Below are 22,818 nucleotides of genomic sequence, written 5' to 3' on the forward strand. Positions count from 1 at the left end.
CTGACAAGACGCAGAGGCGAACATGGCGCCACGCAGCACGCGAGACTCACGCGCGGCAGGAACAGCCAGGCACCGCGACGATGAACGTCGGCAGCGGCGTTGCGGGCGTCGTTCCACGATGGTGCACGAGGCCAATCACATGATTGGAACAAAGATAAAACAATAAATAAGTTAACCAGGGCTGCACAACATACGGTCCGCGGCGGAATGCATTAGGTTAAAACACGTGTTGAGGATAACAACGAGCGCAATAATACCGGACATAGACTGCCCTTTCTGCCAGGAAAACGTGCAACATTCCCCACTAAAGAGCCAGGCTCTTTAAGAAGTTGATTCTGGCCACCGATGGTTTCGAATTGCGCAGCCCTAGATAAACGGTAGCTAGACGTTCACCGTCCGTTCCACTGATACCAGCCTATGAACCACGGTGCCGTTTGCACACAACTGCTCGGGAACGCTCATGCGTGAGCGCACAACACTCATGCCGGAAGCCAGCCCTGGCTGCGACAGAGCCGACTGAGCGCAGCGGGATCCGCTTAGCTTCGTCCTTTCAGCAGCCAAACGCGACCGCGCGTCTCCGGATGATGCGTGCGTTCGCCGTCAATAACTAGCCGGCGCGACCGCACATCGGGCATCCCTGTAATTGGTGTGACAATAGAACCCTTTGATTCCAATTACTGATAAAGAATACGCAGGTCAATGCGTGTCCAATTGCGGCGTGTCCCACCGGATACTGACTCAACTTGTCATGAACGGTACACTCTGTTCTAAGGAGGGCTATAAAAACATGCGCACGGCCTGCTTTCGTTCAGAGATATGCCCTAACTTCGTCGATATAGCAAGGGGGATTGTTTTACCATGCTCGGATACCATCTGCTTACTACTACACATTACTAGAGCGGCTTGCGCCAACAAGCCCATCAACACCACTTGTAAGGAAAGTGAACATTAATTGTCCAGACTGCGCATACCTTCAGAGGACAAACCAGGTGGCCTGCCCTTCGTCAGAAATGGGCACACGAAGATAGCTATCTTAGAAGAGTTTGAATCTACAAACAAACAAACAAACAAACAAACAAACAAACAGGATATTATACAAAATTTCATGAGCCATTCCACTCTGTGAAGGCGGGTCACGAGCAAAGCTATTTAGCGCACGACAAGAAGGTGACACAGTATTTTGAACAAAGGCACGAACATATCTGTTGTCCTGATCAGTGGTCATCGTGATAACATAGGTACACACACGTATTCACGTATCCCCTGTGCTACTAAATGTATCCGCCACGTCATGCAAGACAATGAATGGCTCATACACCTTTAAGCAATGGCTCATTCCCCCGCAAACGCGGCCTCCCTATTACGAGCAAAGAATAGAAGCGAATTTCTACGCTGGAATCACGAGCAGCAACGGAGCCAGCTGAGGAGGTAGACGACGAAGACAAATTCGCCAGCAGTGGGGCCGAAAAATTTTAACACGCCTTTTTGAATAAGTTGTACAAAACATTTTTTTTCAGAAACATCTGTTCTTACCCTTGTGCCTGGGACCTCTTTAGGTCCCAGGCGTGACAAGGCTACTTCAAGGGTGCGTTACAGGTCCCCGAGCACACAGAAATATGTGCGATTGAGCTTGGACCAGTTCTGTACTATCACCAGGGTCGGTCCACATGATGAGAGTTAATACACACAGACGCGACGAAACCAGGGATCTGAGCCACAGACAGCTTCGCTGTAATATGTTCGTACGTGTAAAGACACAAGCAGTCCTAGCCGATCTGAATACTGGTGCCAAGAATTTGAGCGCGTATGTCCCTGTATTGGCCACAATGAAACAACTGTACTATCAAAGGACGACCTAACTTAAGGAGAGCCATAGCTTGCGTATTTAAATAATTGTGAAACGCCTACATGCAGTCATTGGCAAGATGATGATTTTCAGTTGTAATAGAATTTCCTATAACCAAAATAAGATTTTACCATTTTCTTGATATTGCGACAAAGTTAATTCAAAATTAGTTGAGTAGTGGCCAGATAAAAGTACTTCCAAGTTTCGTGTATATTCATATAGGAAGGCACAAGGTTAAATAGGAAACTATGGACAAATATCAGGCTATGTCAAACAAACTCGAAAGGAGCACGAAACCTGTACAAAGTGAGACAAAAATGAGATAATAGAAAGAAAAGCACCCCTCCCCTCTTTTCCACGGTCGCAGCAACAATAACGATTTTTCAGGAAATAATCTAAAGGTGCATTGTACTCAGGCGAGCAGATAAAACATGTGATTCGCAATGTGCAGTGCAAAGTAGATCAGAGTGAAAACTTAAATAGGCAAGCTACGGGACGTTTAAGTGTTCAAGAACAAAAAAAAAACATCCAAACGCACAGATACACCTATGCTTTTGGGATTTCACTTAATGAATGGACACATGGATTTCCTACCCTTGACAAAGGGGCATTATTTGAAGCAATTGTCTGACTTTTCGGTAAGCCTTCATTACCTGCGAGCGCAAAATCTCACTGTATACCATTCCTTTCAAACGGCATCCTGTCTTGGGAAATCCCCTGGACCGTTAAGATGCCTAAAAAAAGTACAAACCATGGTAACAACTTATACCTCATAAATAGTAACGAAAGTACTATTTCTATCGTCGACATTCTGAACGAAATCAATAAGAAAGCTTGAAATAAAACACGACGCAAGTGCTACAGCATCCACTGAACTCGTGTGGAATTTCTATACCATTTCCTCTTGTTTCCATCTTCCGTGGCGTCGTTTTTATCTCAAAGATAACATTATTTTAAAGCCTTTCCTTATCCTTATTTTTATCTCTTCTTTGATCGACAACTATTTTTGCTGACAGAGTGCGGAGCTCATATCCCGTTAAGCTACTCTTCTCTTAATCCAAAAAGAAGTCCCGAAGGATTTTTTTTCGTTTTGTTCATCGTGACTTTCATTTCGTCTGCTTGATGTACTCAGCGCAGGGCGAGGTTTCAGCTGAAGTTTTAGCTTTGGTAAGCACTTCAGAAGCGATCTCGAAATCCAGAGGCTTGCGGAGGACAGAGAAACGTTTGATATATGCGGCTTCTTTGAAAAGTAAGGCTTGCCGCGCCCACTTTGGGAGCGTCATGGTAAAGCAACCATTAGAGATGGGGAAAGAAGTGCTTACAGAAGCACCGCTTCTAAATTTTCAACTTCCATTCCAAGAGAGAGAGAGAAAACAAGGGTAGGAAAGGCAGGGAGGTCAACCAAAACAGCATCCGGTTTCCTACCCTACACTGGGGGTGGGGGAAAGGGGAATAGAAAGAAGAAGAAAGGGAGAGAGTAAGCACAGAGTACGTGTGGAAGGGACACCGTACACAAGGACACTATAAATGGTATCTTAAGCCCGTGCACTTCAAGTACTGCACTAGTGCACGAATCGCTTTTCGAGCCAGTGATGGGTGTGGCCACGGTCGGAGTATCTTTGACTCGGTGAACGGTCTCGAGTCCAGTCGGCGTAAAGTTGCCCGCAGAGAGAGGCGTTGGACATCGTAGCGAGGATGTCCAACGTGCTGGATGGTCTCCTCGCAGCCACAGGAGTCGCACATCGGGCTCTCGGCCATTCCCATACGGTAGGAATATGCTTTCGTGAACGCCACTCCCAGCCACAAGCGACACAACAAGGTTGTTTCGCCGCGGGAAAGGCTAGATGGCAGTTGTAGCCGTAGCGTGGGGTCCAGTTTACGTTATCTGCAATTGAAGGCACTTGAAATCCAGTGTTCTTGTGACTTCTTGCGCGCAAGTAGGCGAAGTTCTCTGGCAACGTCCGACCTCGCCAAAGGTGTTGGACGCGTCTTGGTATCTTCGTGGGCACACCGGGCAGCCTGGTCAGCTAGGTTGTTGCCGACGATGTCACAGTGAGCAGGAATCCATTGAAATATAATGTGGTGTCCTATTTCCAGAGCATGGTGGTGTAGTTCTCTGATGTCAGATGTCATCTGCTCGTATGTTCTATGACGTAATGCGGACTTGATGCTGTGAAGGGCTGCCTTAGAGTCACAAAATACGACCCATTTCTCTGTTGGCTCTTCGGTGATGTACATCATAGCGGCATGGAGAGCTGCGAGTTCTGCCGATGTAGATGTAGTCGTGTGCGACAATTTGAATTTAACTGCAACGTTCTTGGCTGGAACGACGAATGCGGCAGTTGAGCTGGTAGGTGAGGTCGAACCATCGGTATATATATGTATACGGTCATGATACGTCTGGTATAGTAATAGGAGCGTAAGTTGCTTCAGAGCCAGCGATGGATGACTGGACTTTTTTGTGATTCGAGGAATAGAAAAATTCACTTGAGGCTGTCGCAGGCACCACAGGGGAGAGGAAGGCTTCGCCGCCGGTGTAAAAGATGCCGTTATGTACTCTTGATGAGCGCTAATCACTCGTGAAAAAGTCGCTTGAGGTCTCTCGGCTGGTAGGGAGGCCAAGTGATGGCCGGGGATCCTTGACAGATGGCGAATGTGCGCTCTGAGAGAGTTGACAGCTACATGTGTTTGGATTATATGGTCTCCTGCGATGGCGATTGTTGCTGCTGTTGAGGTGCACCGAGGCAGCCCTAAACACGTGCGTAGGGCTTGACCTTGTATGCTCTCCAAGGCGCGAAAGTTCGTCTTGCAATGCATTTGAACCACTGGTAGGCTGTAACGTAGCAGTCCTAGAAACAAAACCCTGTACAGCTGCAACATAGAATGGAATGGTGTACCCCAGTTTTTCCCGCATAAGAATTTGAAGACCTGAGCAATGGCTACTAACTTCTTCTTCAGGTAGACGCAGTGAGGGCTCCACGAGAGGTTGCGGTCAATGATGACGCCCAGAAAGCGATGCGTCTTAACATAGGATATAGCTTGACCATTGATATAAACAGGATACGATGACATTTGTTTGCGCGTAAAACCAAGTAATGCGCACTTTTCAGTAGACACACTGGGGTCTTGTTCTCGGAGATAAGACGCCGTCATGGTTGCCGCCCGCTGAAGTCTGGCTCTTAGCTGAGGGTGACTCACCGCAGAGGGCCAGATGCAAATGTCGTCGGCTTATATTGAGACATGTATTGTCTGCGGTAGCTAATCCGCTAGTCCTACCAGGACGAGGTTGAACAAAATAGGGCTCAACACTCCACCCTGCGGCACACCACGGCAGATGTAATGGTCCGAAGTTGGGCCGCCTTCGGTCTGCAAGGAAAAACGCCTCTCAGTCAAATAGTGCCGAATCCATTTATATATCCGGCCACCAACTCCAACAGCCTCAAGTTAGTTCAGTATGGCCTCATGGGCGACGTTGTCGTATGCTCCTTTTATGTCCAGAAAAAGTGCCGCAGATAGGCGCTTGAGGCTTTTTTTTTATTTTGGACCCATGTTACGATGTCAATGACGTTCGATGTACGTGCTACCTCGACGAAAGCCTGTCATGGAGTCCGGATAGATATTGAATCGTTCCAGGTACCATTCCAAGCGAGCAAGAATCATTCTTTCTATCACTTGGCCGACGCAGCTCGAAAGCGCAATCGGACGATATGATGAGGTCTCGAGCGGAGACTTTCCAGGTTTCAGAATGGGGATCAAGCGGCTCGATATCCATTCTTTAGGAACGGCGCTGTTCTGCCAAGACTCATTGTAGTAGTTGAACAGCTCATCACGTGCGTCATGTCCAAGGTGGCATAGGGCTGCATACGTGATGCCATCAGGTCCTGGTGACGAAGAACGCCTGCAGGTCGCCAACACAGCATCGAGCTCTTCGAGTGAAAATAGCACGTTCATTTCTGGTACACGTGCCTCAGGGATCTCATTCAATGCTGCGTCAGTAATGATGGCCACGGACCCAGCAACCCGTGCACAGAACTCTTCAACTCTTCAGCCACTTGAAGTTCCGAGCGGAGTTGGTAGAGGGCCAGAGCAGCGAAGGGCTTCCTTTGATGCGGAGATGAGCGAAGACCCCTAACCGTTCTCCATATGTGCGAGAGCGATTTTCGGGGATCAAGCGACTGACAGAAAGTCTTCCATCGCTTATCTTCCAATTTATCCATGCGACGCTGGACTTTCTTTTGTATGCGTCGTGAAGCCCTCAGATCTAAGACGGACTTCATGCGCCGATACCTCCTCTCCGCCTATCGGCGTGCCGCACGCAGCCTCTCCAGTTCCATGTCCAAGTCTGTTCGCCTTGCTGACCTTGCAAGCGAGCAGAGGGATGTTTTCAATGCCTCTGCTATTGCTTCTTCGATAGTGTGTGAGAGGCCTTCCCGACATGTGTCATCCATATCCTTCTTAAATTTTGACGAATCAACTGTACGCAAGACAGTTGGGCACCCGCTGGGGATATGTAGGCTCCGATTAGTGTAAACGACACATTCTTCTTTTGGACATTTAGGCAGACATATTGGTTGTCGTCATGAGGTTCTATCGCGTTGGCGACATACGTGAAGTCCGTGCGGATGTAAATGATCACTTTTGTGCTCGCACCGCATGTGGACGAGACGAAAGATTCATGACCGTACAGTCTGAGTGTAGTTGATGTATTTGGTTCGCAAATGACCAGTATGGGGAAGCGATTTGGGAAAATGAATTGGCGAAAGTCAGATATACGGTTCCTTAGACCCCTGGCATTCTATTGAAAGATCGACGCACTTTTAAGTTCAGTGTGGAAAGGGACTATTGGTCGAGCCATGACGCTTAAACGATGCTAGCAAGCACTGGATTTAGTGCATCCAGTATTTTCAGAGCGCTTCGAGCTGCTGGTGTTTGCAGCTTGTTCAGTATAATGCGCATTGTATTAATCAGCGATTGCAGCATATCAGCCACCTGCCTGTCTTGGTCGCACAAATCACCGACAGTAGACGTCGGGGGTTGTCCAGCTAAAGTTTGCTGTGATTCTGTTGGTGAATGTTGTCGTTTCGGTAGAGCCGGCCAAGATTCGGCAGATGTGGTCTTCTCAGTGGCCTTGCTCTTCGCGGTCCTTTCCACATTGTCTGACCTGGGCGGTGGAGGAGGAGGTGGTGTTGTTGGAAGTGGCATGCGCCTTCCTTGAGAAGCCTTCCTTGAGGAGCGCCGGCGACGTGAACGTCGCTTCCTGATTTTATCGATGGCTTCGCGATGAGATGAATGATCTTTCGCCATCTCTTTCAAGATGGCCATTTCCTTTTCAATATGTGGGCATTTCTTCGATGAAGCTTCATGTGATCGTCCGCAGTTTGAACACTTCATTACAGTCACGCCACATTTATCTGCAGTGTGGGGCTCTCCGCAGCGGGGGCATGCTGCTTGATTTTCGCAGACGCTGCTCACGTGTCCCAGTTTCATGCATTTGCGGCCCTGAAGAGGTTTCGCTATGAAAGGCCGCACTGCATGTGTGAAGTATCCCACCTTAACATGCGAGGGTATATATTTACCCTTGAATGTTTTTTTCACGCAGCGTGAACTGACTAGCCGCTTAACATCAACGATGGCCTCATCATTGGCTGGCTTGATAAGAATCGGCAAATCGTTATTAAGGATGGCGACGTCTACGTCTTAGATAACGCCGGTGACTACGTCAGTTCTCAGAGGGATGTAAGAGCGCACCTGAATGCCATCGAGGTCCATTACGCTGCGTAGAGTGGTCAAAGCAGCCGCATGCTGGACATCAACCGCCAGTAGATTTTTCAGGGTGTTCACTCGAATGTCCGATATTTCATTTGGTACCAGGGCTTCCAGTGACATCGATACAGACTGCCCGTTAAGTAGCTTCATGTTGACGGTGGGAAGCAGGGGCACAAATATGATGGTATTGGCGTCCTGCCTCTGCGTCTGTCTCACTGTTTGCGTGCTTGACGATGAGGACGCCGTGGTGTTCCTTCTCTTCGCTCTGCGGCTCTGCACAAGCTGGAAGTCGTCATCGGAAGTGTCCTCACTGCTGAGAGAGTAGTAGGCATGGGTGTCCTCGCTGTCAGTGTCGCTCTGCTGACCGATCCGCTTCCTGGAGGCGGCCGCCGCTGACGCCGCCGTCGCCGGCAGACGTGCGGGTTCGTCCACTTCCATTACAACCGAGCAGGGAGCGAGGACCAGCGGATGAACTTAGGTTTTCACAGAAATAAACCGGAGCTAGAAAGAACAGCGCTGTATCGGAAGACACTTCGTCGTCATCCTCAATAAAAAATAACTTAACAAGTGGAGAGTAGAGAGAACGGAAAGTTATGCAAATGGCTTTCTTTTACATACCGACAGCATATGCCATTTATGAGTATACTATTTTGATACGAAAGCATCAAATGTCTCGCAGAACGGAAAAGCCGGCGTCTGTAGCAGCGAAACGATACCTAAATTCCCATTGGCGGCGACGCCACGTCACGTGCGCGCCTCGACGGAGCCGAGTGGGGACTAGGGATCGCTTGCTGCCCTGCTGGCCCGCCAGGTGCTGCGTGAGGGGAGAGGGCATCGCCGTGACGCTTCGCTCTCGGAAGCCTGTGTTATCCACGCGTTCTTTGTCCGCCCAAGCTCTCGCGTGCGTTTTAACTGCACCTCGGTAAGACCAAATCAAAACGCGCCCAGCTACTGAACGCGCTGGCTTGCCTTTGAGAGGTTCATAAATCGAAGGACCGCTCAGCGGCGGAGTTGAAGTTTTCGCATTCACAACTCATAAGGCGCCCTCGGATACTTTTCTACAGTGCCGCATGGGAGGAGGAGGAGAAAAGAAAGGGAAAAGGCAGCGATGTTATTCAAAAATGCGTCTGGTTATATCTCAGATGTGTTAAGATTGTTGAATTAAAAACCAAAGGCGTGCATTGCTGCTGAACAAGGCGAGAAGGCTGCAGATCAGAACACATCGAAAATGTGCTGGAACATATATGGTTCACGAACTGGCCTACTGATGTAGGTTGACGCGAAGTTAATTTTCTGTTGACGCTTGTGTTCATACTGGAAGGATGCGAGGACTGTAGACTTTGCTTTTCAATGATAAGCAGTAAGCTGCATGTCATGATTTGGTAATGCCTACCGTATGCGCTCCAACCTATTCTTATCCTTTTGTAGATTTCCTTCTCAGAACAAGGGTGCCCTGCGCGTAATTGACTTAAATAAACGTACTTTTGTACAGACTCTAAAAGCTGGCTGCCAATCACGGATTATGGTTCTCTTGCCAAGCCTGATCATTGTTTTTGCCTGATGCATGCTAATCTTCAACCCTATTCTTACACTTTCTTGACTTAGATCCTCAATAATTTCTTGGAAGTAATCTGCTGCCCTGCTGAACAGGACAGTGTCGTCTGCAAAATGCTAGTTGGTCACATATTTGCCATTGATCCTCTCTTAATCCTTCCCTGTATAATAGCTTGAAGACTTCTAAGCCTGCAGTGACTAACACTGGAGAGATTTTCTCCTTGTCTGACCTCTTTCTTTCAGTAGAGCGGCAAGTTGGGCTGGTTGGCGCATGTTCAACTTGTAAAAAGTGGGGCATTGCGCTAAAAACACACGAACAACAGAAGTCGAAGTGGACAGGACAAGTGCAATCCTATCCACTTCTACTTCTGTTGTTCGTGTGCTTTTAGCGCAATGCCCCACTTTTTACAAGATGACCTCTTCCTTGATCGGCATTTTTCAGCTATTCTTGCAGAACATTAATGTATCTGTGGAGTCTGTACATATATTTAATAAGATATCGCGTATGCTTCCTTTACTCCTTGACTACTGAATGCCTCCATGACTGCTGGTACCTCTACAGAATCAAATGCCTTTAGATAACTGCTTGCGCATAAAGTAGTATAACTCGACAGAATGCAAATTTTTTTCTGCCAAAGGTTCGAGGAAATGAGTCCGCTTTTTTCCCCAACACTCCGTTTCATCTCTCAGGAGCCTTCTTCAAGAGATTGCGTGTCCATAACGATCATCCAGACTGGAGGTTATCGCGAATTGCCAAACCTGCTAGACTGCCACTGAACGAGTAGACGTTTCAAGTCCTTGCCAAAACAAGCGGTAAGCCGGCTGATAGTGCTTTTCCTAACATTGCGAAAACAAGATCAATGTCAAGAGATGGCTCTTAGAACTTTGCCTTTATGCTGCGGGCAATATCTCTCGGAGGAGTGCTTCGAATTCCAACGCGTGAGCGCAGTGTCCTTCATCATGTGATATGGTAACCCGCAGCCTAGAGCTATTTTCGAGACGTCCTTTAGTGGTAGCCGGATTTTTGCAACATCGCCAAATGACCTCCTTAGACATATAGGTCAAATGAGACATGCATTAAATGCGAAGAAAGACAACAGGAATTGCAAAACACACTGCGTTGCATTCGTGGGTGCCAGACGGTTCTCCGATCGAACAAAAGCACGATTCACACTTTCATTAGTAAGATCTTGATGAGGGTTCATAGTTCGTTCATATTTAGAACTGGGATTAAACAGCGCGAAAAAGACGAGGACACAAAGAAACAAATACCACAGACACGCGCTGACTGCCAGCTGGAAGTTTATTTGAAATTCACCGGAAATTCATACCTTTTTTCAGCATAGGCATGCGCACATCAGTCACAAGAACATCTGCAAATCAACAACACCATAATCTTTCTTCCAAAAATCTGAACAGACTTTCAGTTGGCAGTCAACGCTTTCATTGCTCGTGAAGTTTACTTAAAAAATTTAAAAAAGAAACACCGTTTGTCTAACTATTTATATTCTAAGCTGATATCCTAAGCGTCTTTGGAGATGAAGCAGACGATTAATCAATAACTGTGTTCGGTACAATGCTCGGACACGCTATCTTCTTGCAAGAGTCGGAAGATGACGATGAAGGTCTGATAAGGTAATTAGAAGCTAATTACGTGTGATACCAATGACTGGTATTTAGGATATTACGCAAGGTAGTACCATAGAACTAATTATTTTTCAAACGATGTCACGCTTTGCGAAGTTTCGTCAAATACCCAGACAGTTCGGCCACGTCACGAAAAATAGCGTCATCTGCATGGGCAAGCTGCTAACGATAACAGATACTGGTTGTAGAATGAATCGGGGTTTGAGGTTGGCTTGGAGTAATATGCAGTAATATTTTAAAGTAAAGAAAGCAGATGTGTATCATTTCTATGCGGTTTGGAAGGTTATAATAAATAATTAGAGCGCTAAAAACACAAACGACGTAGAAGAAGAAGCACACCACACGCGCTCTTCTACACATTTCTTCAAAGTTCTAAGTTTTTATTATAATGTATTATCAACTAGCTCACCTATCCATCCTATTGGTTGGAAGGTATTCGCGAAAAACAGCTATTTTGTATGAAAATAGAAAGGGCAGTAGAAAGGGTAAAAGCAGGGAGGTTAACAAGAAGGAAGAATGCGCTTTGCTTCCCTGCGCTGGGGAGAGACGGGAGGAGGAGGTAAAGATATAGAGAAGTAGAGAGAGAAAAAGAAAGGAAGCAAAGCCAGCCACTATCACCGCATATTATCACCGAACAGTAGCACTTTAAACATTAATTAAGGCTACAGCCGCTTGTGCAGATCTTTGTTCCTTGAAAACTGCAAGAGTGTCATCGTCTACTTCCGCTGCGACGGCTTATATGTCGGCATTCGAAAATGACTGCGCCCTAACCAAGGCGAAATCTAGGATAGTAGCCCTTTTTTCCGACATCAAACTGGAACGTCTCTCCAATATAGGGAAGTCTCGCAAGAGTGACGTTCTCGAAGTATTCTTTTCGGCAAAGACGCACAAAGCTGCGTGTCCCATTCGGGCCATAGTCACTGAAAAGGGCTGCCGGCAGCATAGCGTCAGTTCCGACCTGCAGCGGCACCTAAACTTGTTGGCACCGAGTCACCCCTTCAGATTGAACTGTTCGGACACGCCTTCACGGGAAATTTCTGGAGTTCTCCATTACGGCTCGCCTCATGATCAGAAAGTGGTTTTGGCACGTAAAACCCCTTAATTTTTTTCGCGCCTTCACGGATTGAAGCGTTCGGACGGCGAGACCTGTTATCGGGCATGCCTAGAGCTCCCTAGGGCATTTAAACTGACGTTGAAGATTTATTTAATTCTGTTCGCCACGATGATTTGTGTTTAGGTGTTTGATAGGCAATTGATTCTTATGGGGAAGTGCCCTTTCAAAATTATGCTTCAAGCAATGTAGATAACTTAGAAGAATTTCTTAATTGCTACCTCTGTTCGACTATTGTGAGACTTGAAAACCAAACCTTTGTGCTAAAGAAGGGCATATGAATTGGTTCCCGTGTGGCCCTAGTTTTGTGTGAAATATTTCACATCGGAGCCGTATATGGCTAGGGCATGTCCGTCGTTCGCGAACAACCCGCGAACTGGCTCGTTGGCGCCCCTCGGCGCAACCGCGGAAAGGCGCTCGTGCCACGGCTCGCGCATTCGTCACCGTCGACTCGTTGCGCAGCTGGCTCCGTTGCCGCTCATCGTTGCAGAGTAGAATTTCATTTCTCTGTCGTAATGGGGAGGTCGCGCTAATTTTCTTTTTATTTACGGTGGTACGAACCATCGCTAAATGGTGTATGAGCCAGCCATTGTCTTACGTGACCGACGCATTTAATAACAGAGGTGATACGAGAATGTGCGTGCGTGCGTATCGCCCCAATGACCGCCGATCAGTACAATAAATGTGTTCGTACCTTTGTTCAAAACTCTAATACGTCGCCTCTGTGTCGTGTGCTTCGCTGGTCATCCACCTTCACAGAGTGGAATGGCCCATGAGTTTTTTCACTCAAACTGGACTGCGAATCGCGAGCAGAGCTTGTGACACAACCTGTTTCAAAACTCTGCAGATATGTTGGTGACATCCTTGTATTTTTGAACATATCGACTAACATATCGCCTACATTGGACATAGCAGCATATTAGAATGTTTAAATCATTTATTCATAATCAACCAGCTAATAATGCTTTGTCGTTTTTAGAACTTACTTAGTATTTTTGATAGGGTCGATCATGTGTGTTGGGAATTCTCCCCACTATCTAAGAAAGGTCTGTTACCTTATAAATCATCAAAGACTAGCTAGTCAAACGAGCTATTGCTATGTCATGCCTTGGTTCGTTGGGAAAGTCACGCGATTGAGCAGAGCTTCAGCGTGCAAGTGAGTCGTCTGACCAGGTCGATCGCCAGCTAGTCTGCTAACTGGTGTGAAGGACAACTTGCTTAAGAAGTTAAAGAAGACAATGGCTACAAAAACTCATGAAAAGCGGAAAATAAGTAAGATTGTTGTTAAGTCGTATGTGCATACTGTTCCACACAATGTTAAAAAGATTGGTAGGATGTGTGGGGTGGATGTCGTGTTCACAGCTCCCAGTAAGCTGTCTCAGCTGTACTCCCTGGTTAATGGCCATGGGAAAGGTAAGGTGAACAAGCTAGCTTGTACAAAAGAAACTTGCAAAGGACTTTGTTTCCTGTGCGTTTTGGGTGGTGTATTGAGTCCCACTGAGCTGCAGAAAACTTTACATTGGCCACACGGGCCGGTGTCTTAAAGACAGTCTCATGGAGCATTCAGTATCCTTGAAGGTCGTGGCGGGTGGTGCGCACTTGTCTGCGCACTGTAAAGATTGCGTGCGCATTCCGTTGTTTGGTAGCACAGTTGCTCTTAGCAATACAAAAGACAGACTGGCAAGTCAGGCCACAGAAGTTGGCCAGACTTTCGTACACTCGGCCAGATGCGTAAGTGTCCTCTCCATATCGTTCGCGGATAAATAGAAAGCCTTTCTGAACTGTTCACATTACGGTCTTTGGACACATATGATATCAAAGATTCTTCATCGTCAGTCCTGTTGGCCCTGTATGACCGCACCTTAAGATGTGCTTGACTACACATGCGCAAATTACTGCTTTTGTAAACAACTTTCCAACAAACATAAGTCGTAAGTAAGCGTCTATCCTGTCGTTTTTATTCCTCCCTACCGTTACACCGCTCGTAAGTTTAGGATATTTTAAAATGAGTTCCTCTGTTTAAGGCCTTTGATCAAAGCGCACTATCGCGATTGCAAGTGGTCGTCTCGACAAATTGTAGCAACGACAGCCACACAAAAGTTCTTGAAGAACTTTCTCATTATGCCAGTCAACACACGAAGCCCATCGGCGCATCGGCCCATCCCATTCGGAAAGCAAAAGACTTCGTAAGAGCCACTCCTAGCCCCATTATACAAAGCAGGGTAACATCGCGTCGGCAGAGTCCTGCGGGAACGCGAAGGCGGAGTCCAGGTTGTGCAGCCGTTCGCCCAGAAAACACTGGGTGATTCCCACGTGGAACGTGGTATACCCCGTGAGCATTTGGAGTTTTCTAGCAGCATCTGTCCTTGATAACGGTGTCGACTTCTAATTCCTGCCTTGAAGAGCCGGCCTAGTAGCGTTATCGGCGTGTTGGTTACATTTGACGCCACAGTGACTTGGCAGCCACTGAAATGTCACGTGGTGTCCTTTCTCAGCCAAGGTATCGATTCATCATCTAATCTCAAATACTAGTTATTCATGTGACGAACACTTCAGAGCTGATAGCAAAGACTGCTGTTCTGCCTTCAAGTAGCTGAATGTTGGCTATATTCGATGTTGTTCTTGGCTGACGAGAGCAGGTGCAGCGTGAAGAGCTGCAAGTGCCGCGGTGCTTGATGTCGTTATACGGCACATCTTGAGAATGATGTTGGCGTCTCTCGCTGGGAAAACCACGCCTCCAGACGAACACTGTGGTGATACATCAGTGTAAATATTTACGTGATTGGTGTACCTCTCATTCAAAAGGAGCAGATGTAGTTTTTTGATATCAGGAGATGAGAGCTGAAATATTTTTATGGTTATTGTAACGGTGAGGCGCACTGCAGGTCAAACCGAACGCTATGGAGGAATCGGTGGCTTAGTAGCGGGGGTGAAGCCTGATAGAAAGCTGAAGTAATAATGCTTGCGGCCTTTCTGGCGGCAGTGCTGCAAGATGGTGGGAACGGCCTCGAACAAAAGGGCCTTGTGCGCACTCTCAGCCCCTGCACCGCAATATGTGTTTGTATGGGTTGGCCCCGGGTGATTGCAATAGTCGCCGCTGTTCACGCGCATTTTGCGAAACCAAAACAAACTCTGAGGCCCCGAGATTGAATAGCCTGCAGAACACGAAGATTAATTTTGCAACTATTAGTCACTACGGCAAACTGTACCTCGAAAAGCTGAGAAAAACTGCCCGGTACAATTCCAGCAATGCATGCACTGACATTCTCTAAGTATTCCCGCCCAGAAATTGAAAAGCTGGTACATTGCTGACAGGTGCTTTTCAAGTTAGGTAGCCAGCAGGCTACATGAGACCTCTCTGTAAATTATTATGGCAAAATAACTGTGAGTCTTCTCATAAGAAATAATTTAGAAATGGTTTATAGAAATGGTGCGGTTTGTCATTTATTTGCGACTGAATGCAACGAGTGCACATTTGTCTGACTAAATTTACCCGCCGTGGTTGCTCAGTGGCTACGGTGTCAGGCTGCTGAGCACGAGATCGCGGGATTGAATCCCGACCGCGGCGGCCGCATTTCGATGGGGGCGAAATGCGAAAACACCCGTGTACTTAAATTTAGGTGCACGTTAAAGAACCCCTGGTGGTCGAAATTCCACTCGGCGTGCCTCATAATCAGAAAGTGGTTTTGGCACGTAAAACCCCACAATTTAATTTTTTTAATTTGTCTGATTAGATTTCGAGACCTTCGTTGCGAATGCACAGCCCTGTCAATAGTACCAGCTTTTTGAAGCCTTGCACGTACATGAGGACGTGGCACACCTGAAGTCCATACACGTATGTCGTCTGCGCACATTGATATCTTGATCTATGCTGGCATATGTTAAACGAGGCCAATGAATGTGAGATTGAATAGGGTTTGGCATAGCATTCCGGCTTGAAGAACGGCTCGGAAGGTGTCGTGCAGTGCGGTTTTGCTATCGTTGGTATACACAAAGAACGACCTCTTCAATAGGTAATCAGAAATCCGTTGAAAGACGTGACCCCAAGGCGAACCCTCTCAAGAGCATCGTGAATAACCTCGCGAGATACGTTATCGTATGCCCCTTTGATATCTTAGAACAAAGCTTCAGATAATCGTTCACGTGACTTTGGACGCTGGACATGCGCAGTGAACGCCACATCGCTCTCTCTTGATGAGTGGCCTCGTTGGAAACCAGCCATGTAAGTTGATACACGTTGTGGTGCTCTAATGGCGCATCTCCAAGCGAGCAAAGATCGTCATTTCCCACTCCCACACAGCTGGCCACCACTATTGTGGGGTGTGAGAAGCGTTACAGTAGGCCGTGCATTAGGACTGTGACCAAACGTCATGTCTTGCATTCTTCGGGAACCATGTCATCATGCCAAAATATACGTTGTAGGCATCCAACAGTTCCGTTCGTGCGCATTCACTCAGGTTGCACAAGGTGCGCCGGGACATTGCTAACGGCGGTGTATGCGTAGCCCACTAAAGTAGCAAAGGAAGGACAGAGACGAGTAAAGAGTGCTAACATCCAACTGATTTTCATTTGTGGACAAGCATAATATATATGCGCGGCAAACGGGAAAACACACAGAAAAAGAGGATACGAAGAGCCAGCACATCATTGATAAGTCAGATCACTTCACGCGCCCACGATTGCCCTGCGCTACGCAAACACCACCGTTATTAATCACGACCTACTCGCGCAAGCCTCTATACCCTAATAGAATATTCCGTCTGGTCCTGGGGATAAAGATGGCCCGCACAGAGCAAGAGTTTCATCAAGCTCCTCCATTGTGCAAAGGAGATCCATGCAGCAGTCGCGCGAAACGGGGCTGTCGAGCCTGTGAGCTGAAGAGCTTGAATCGATTGCTTGGCCAGCGATCCTCGCACAGAAGTCTTCTGCAACATCCATATCCAGCCGTCTCTGGAAGAGCGCCAGCGCTGTGAAGCGTTGTTCAAAGAGGGAACGCAGTTCGCGTATGGTTCTTCATATGCTGGACAGTGGCTTCCGGGTGTCTAGCGACTGGCACAAGGTGGTCCAACGGTGGAACGATAATCTATTCGTACGGCGCTGGATTTTATTTTTTATTCGTTGGTCTGTTCTAAGGTCACGGATGAACTTTGTACGTCGGTATCGCCACTCCGCACGGCGGCGGAGCGCACGATGTCGTTCCGACCCTATGTAGCAGCTAGTGGGGTTCTGTTCTGTGAGCCTGTCCCGACAATGTTTCCGCTCAGCACAGTGCACAACACCAACCAGCCTTACATTGAAAGGGTGAGACGAAACAATGAGCGCGCGCCTGGCGTCTCGCATTGCACAGCCGACTTTTTCCTCTAACACAGAGGATCAGTACAGACAGCATCATCAGAGGGATGCCCAGGTCGTTCCTACCGAACAACGGTCGATTAATTGACTGCACTGCTTTTAAGCATGACATACAAGATGCTTGCCGAGAACTATTTTCTATAAATATAGGAATCTGCATGTTTGTTGCACAATTTATCAGCGCCAAGCACTGAAGTGCGGAAAGAAGAACAAAAACGGATGAAGGAAGAAGGATAGCAAGAGGACAACACAGCGCGAGTAAAATACCTGCTCGCAATAATACGAATGAGGTTAGCACATAAGCGCCAGCACGTATCTTTAGAAATTAAAGGAAGGAATGGCACCTAAAAAAATCGCAGCGCTAATATAATATGGCAAGGACACAATGCGCAGACTAGGAGCAGCACTAACCCCGTTTGCACTGCGTTCTTATCATCGCTTTATTGCGCAAGCATTTTCTTATCTTATCTACAAACCAACTAATTCAAGAAAAAATGTATTGTTAAGTCGTACTGGTGCTCACGGGGTCACTAGTCATGCCTTTAACTGTATGTCTAAGATCGCATCTGATTCGTCAATTAGACACGGGTGAGATTACACCTTCAAAAGCGAGGTAAGGTTTGGAAAGCAAGAAATTATTCGGCGGCTTTTTTGAATAGGTGCCTCGAGGCTAAACTGTTCTATGGTTGGTGATCTCTGTTTTTATAAAGGCGTAAGTGGAGATCGCGAAGGCCTAATTACATCGGTAAAGACATATATTTAAAATCTTATGCGACACAATACTCCTTTTTCGATGTGCGAATTTTCAACCTTTTGTTCTTCAAGAACAGACACGAGGGACTTGCTTTCTAAGCTTCGTTTGTAAAGCTGGCAGCGAATGGTGCCACCAAGGTGAGCATTAACCAAGTGAGTTCTCAGCAGAAACATCGAGAATTCTTTTTCCTTTTCTCATATGCGCTTATTCGCTTATAAAGCAAATGTGTGCATATACAATTCACCAGTTAAGCAATAGTTTGCTTAAGCGTATCAAATAACCGCATGGCCGTTTCATTTTCGCGTTTACCAAAGATATTATACGGCTCATTAGGCCGACATTAGTTCCTAAGTCATATATATATATATATATATATATATATATATATATATATATATATATATATATATATATATATATATATATATATATATATATATATATATATATATATATGTATATGTATATATATATAAACGAGAAGAAAGGGGGTTAACCGAGAGGCCCGATTTTTATTAGTCATATCATGAGAAGCCAACAAACACTGACACCGAGGACAACATAGGGGACATCACTCGTGTTTAATAAATGAAATAAAGAAATGATAAATTATTGGAAATTAAAGTGGATGAAAAATAACTTGCCGCGCGCACACACACACACACAAACACACATATATATATATATATATATATATATATATATATATATATATATATATATATATATATATATATATCAATTTTCTCCACACCCAGTAAAATTCTCCCTTGTACCATCTCTTTCTAGCTGAGGACGGGCGCCAATTGGCACATATGCGTAGATAAGGCCAGACAAGGCAAGCGCAACTAAGTTTCCCCAACTAGGTCGACAAGAAATGCGTGTATATTTCGAGTACTGGTTGAGATTCACTGGCTCAATGACAGACAGACAGTACATATTCGTTTGTCATCCTAGTTCTTGCTTTTTTTCTATAGAACTCGTTCTTGTGAAGGAACGAATACAATTTTCTTTTTGTTTTGTTCATATGATACTAATAAGGTACATACTTATAAATGTCAGAAAATCCCAGATCTGCAAGTGTTCTGGAAAGGCTAATGCGTAAAATTGGCAAGGCAAGGCTGATCATGCATGTAAACGATTCATATCTAGATAAAAGTAGACTTACTCGAACTTTCTTCCCAGCACTAAATTTCATACCATAAATATTAGCGTTATTTTTGATATGCATGTCATTGCAATGCATCTCGCCAGTTCTTGAATCTATTTCGCGCGTAAGTCAGCCTAAAGCATTGCTACAAGCCCAAGAAATCCAATCACGTTTCTTTTTACTCCTCGAACGAACATAACTAATATCATCGCGACGTACATTCAACACAAAGTCACAAATAACTACACGCGATGTCGCTGCAAAAAAAAAAAAAGGCCTTTGGAAGTCGTCTCAGAACTGTTCCACGCAATTGGGTTGATTTCCACATAAAACATGGCATGTTTTGTTAAAGCAGATCTCGGTCTGATCCCGTTCGCGATATTCGGAATCCACCATGACTGCTTCGCAAAACATCTGCGCAAAATCAACCTGTTCTCTTTTCTTAACACAAGATCTTGCAGGAACTTCAACTAAGCCTTCGCGTTCATAGATCGGTCACACCCGATTTCGTTTTTTGTGTGAAACCCTGTCAGATTAATTACATTTTTCGCAAGGTCCAACTTCAGATATATTTTTTCCTGTTGTGCTTCTTTCTTTGTAGAAGTGATTTTGCTGTCTTCCGATTTTCTCGCAGTACAGACAGGGGCTAGGAAGGCATGGCAAGAGTGCAAGTCTACTCGGAAATGCACGTGCGCAATAGTAGGCAAAGACCTGAGTCAAAACACCGTCCGTACAACGTTGCCAATCGGCAGTAAATCAGCAATCAGCAGTCTGCCCCCCCCCCCCCCTCATTGGTTCAAGTTGCATGATGCGGTAAACGCTAACACCTTTGATACGCTTCACATCATTTGAAAACACCTCGCGAAATAGGTCATGACATGTGAGCAACACCGGACGTAGGGGTGTTTTTGTTTCGGAGCTGACAAACATGCAGAACGAGCAGGGCGAAACTTGACTAAACGAGAAGTTTTGCAGCAGTACTGAGAATATTGATTACATGTCACAGACAATATGAAAGAAAAATATTTAACTCACCCTTATGTTCGATGAAAGCTTCGGCAGTAATCCACCAGACAGCTGTCTCGAGGCTGAGATGGCGCTGCGGCCACACGAGATGCCTATTCAACTGGCCAAATAACTTGAGCAAGAGCAGTTATGTGAGCATAGAGCGCTAGACGTATCCAGCTAATAAAGCTGATTCCGTGTGCACGAAGCAAATAAATGCCCAAATGAGAGTCGGATTGTCTCAGTGGCTGAAGACGTCCCGTGCAGCGTACCTGTTGGACAGAGTCCCCGCAAGAGCTCGCAGTCGTCAACTGTTGCTCCGGCGGCAGGTTCGACGGCGCGGAGCACTAGATGAAAAAAAAAAATGCTGACAACGACCTGCAGTCGAAGCGAGCAAGGTGCAAAGCGAAAGTTTCGATGAAGGTCTACCACGTCCTCGGCAGGCGCGCAAGTGAGTATTGGTGCAATAATTGTCGACTGGAATATACGTAGCCCAACAGCCAATGTGCACGAATAATTGCTTAATCGGCCACCGTCTCGGGCGCGAGATACTCCCTTTGCGTGAGATCACAAGCACATCAGACGCCGACCACAACACCAGAGTCGTCTTTTCCTGGTATCACAAGCACTCCTTGCGTTGGCAGAAACCACTGCGTTGAGTCACACGTCCCACACGTAAATGCAGGCTTGAGCTGCGTCACGACCGGAATACGTCGCCGGATGACGTCCTTCGGTCGCCGAAGTGGCTTAAAAACTCATTCGTAAAAAAAAGTGTGGCATTCCTGCCACTATTTCTGAGTCCGAATCCGATTACTGCACGGCGCGAGTGACTGTGCCCCACATAACCTCGGCCTGGCGTTCACTTGCGGCGAAACGACACCCGCTCATCGACGACAGCGTCGGATGTGCGCTGAAGCGACCGCAACGACACGCTGGCTTCGTCCGTGCGTCTGCTTCCGGCGCGAGCGAAGAGCGGAAGTTAGTTCCTGTTGCGGCTCCGCCACGCGCTGCTGCTGCGGCAACAATCCCGGCTCGGACTCGGTGGCCATGGCACCGCCACGCCGCGTTCGGCCGCAATGCCGGAGCACATTGATTGCGAGAGGCTGCTAGCCGTGCGATGGGCGCCCGATGAAGAGCCCGCTGCTCTGGCCGTTCGAGCGCCGGCGCGAGCGGCGATGCTTCCCGAGCCCCCGAAAGAGGACGCTGCGTGCACGCTCCTCTCCCACGATCCCGTCGCTACCAGCCCGTGCCCCTCTTTCCCGCTTTTTTGTGTCGCGCGCTTCCCTATACTGTGCTTTTCCTAACGGTTCGCCGTGAGTGGAGCGGGTGAGCCGCTTACTTGGTTCCTAGCTGTGTAATGTGCAAAAGAATCGTGAAGAGGGTAAAAACAGCAGCAGCGGCCGTGGTAATGGTGACACCAGGGGCAGGCGGTTGCCAAGGAAGTGCGATTGAACCGAGACTTTCGCGACTCAAGTCATGGCGTCTTTCATGGCTCCTCTTCTTTCATGGAACCACCTACCCTGTTTTCTTCCTTCATATCCCGATACGAGACCTGGCTTCCTCCATTCGCAGCAGTCGTGAGTTGATGATGATCTCGGTGTCAGTTAATTACAGTAAAATGAGTTCGGAACAGATTGAAGGGAAGAAGAGCCGGCAGATTTCTCCGCATCAGTGCGAACAAGAATTGTATCTCCAACTATGCCACTGCAGAGAGGAAAAGAAATGTGCAGATACCACACACTGTGGGGATGCACGTTATGCGAAGCATTTTGCGGTGACCTGGCTGCCTTGCATTGTTTGTAGTTCCACAAAGCGATACCAGCTGGACAAACGTGTAAATTCAGTACTTGTGTGTGTGTGGCTCGCGTGCGTACGCGTCTGTGACGTCAACAGCACGACGACGACCGCGTTGAAGACGATCGTGGGGCATGATTTCCATGCTGGCCGTTCGACACTCACCTACGACGCGGCAATTGTTGGTTTCTACGTAGGTAGTGAACGAGGGAGCATATGGAATGAACACGGATTGTGGCGTCATAAGCGACTACGTGCCTCAAGTGAAGAAATGTTACAGTATGCTGAACTTGGGCCATCATGAAGTCGGTACAAGATCGCACAATTTCTACCTAGCGGGCACGACGAAACTGCTGAGAATAGTTGGACGGTACCGGATATGGTATAGTCTAACACGGCGCATCAGAGCGCGAGCTGTCATAAGAAAAGAAGGCGAAGTGACACGGGATGCTCCTGCCAAACGTTTCTCTGCAAGGCTATCCTCCGCAAGGCAGAACACAGATACACCGCAACCCACAAACTAATCTGGATTCCGGCACACACGGGGATAGAAGGAAATGAAAGGACAGACAGCTTGGCTCGCGAGATCACGTACCGAGTCGAGCAGCCACACGCCCTGGGACAGCACTTAACCGTGGAGATCGGCTATTCAGAGTTACTGAACTACCACAGAGGCAAGAGAATTAGATACTCCCCACCACACAAAGCCTTAGCACAGCAAGAAGCAGCTAGTTGGCGGAGGCTGCAAACGGGAACCGTCTTTAACTTACATATACTAGGCAAGATGTATCCTACACAATTTGGGAACACATGCCCGTGGTGCGGGGTAAACCCCACAC

The 22,818-nt window shown here is 47.0% G+C and overlaps 1 protein-coding gene across 1 annotated transcript in view; it reads right to left on the reverse strand.

Moving 5' to 3' along the window:
• LOC142589531 (uncharacterized) overlaps window positions 1-21,271 on the reverse strand; it is a 193,856-nt gene extending 172,585 nt beyond the window's left edge. Inside the window, exon 1 of the mRNA XM_075700952.1 lies at window positions 20,216-21,271. The gene's annotated coding sequence lies outside the window, so the exon portion shown is untranslated. The remainder of the gene's footprint in view (window positions 1-20,215) is intronic.
• Window positions 21,272-22,818: the final 1,547 nt, after the last annotated feature.

The sequence above is a fragment of the Dermacentor variabilis genome, chromosome 8 (assembly GCF_050947875.1).
Source record: "Dermacentor variabilis isolate Ectoservices chromosome 8, ASM5094787v1, whole genome shotgun sequence".
Classification (NCBI taxonomy): Eukaryota; Metazoa; Arthropoda; class Arachnida; order Ixodida; family Ixodidae; genus Dermacentor; species Dermacentor variabilis.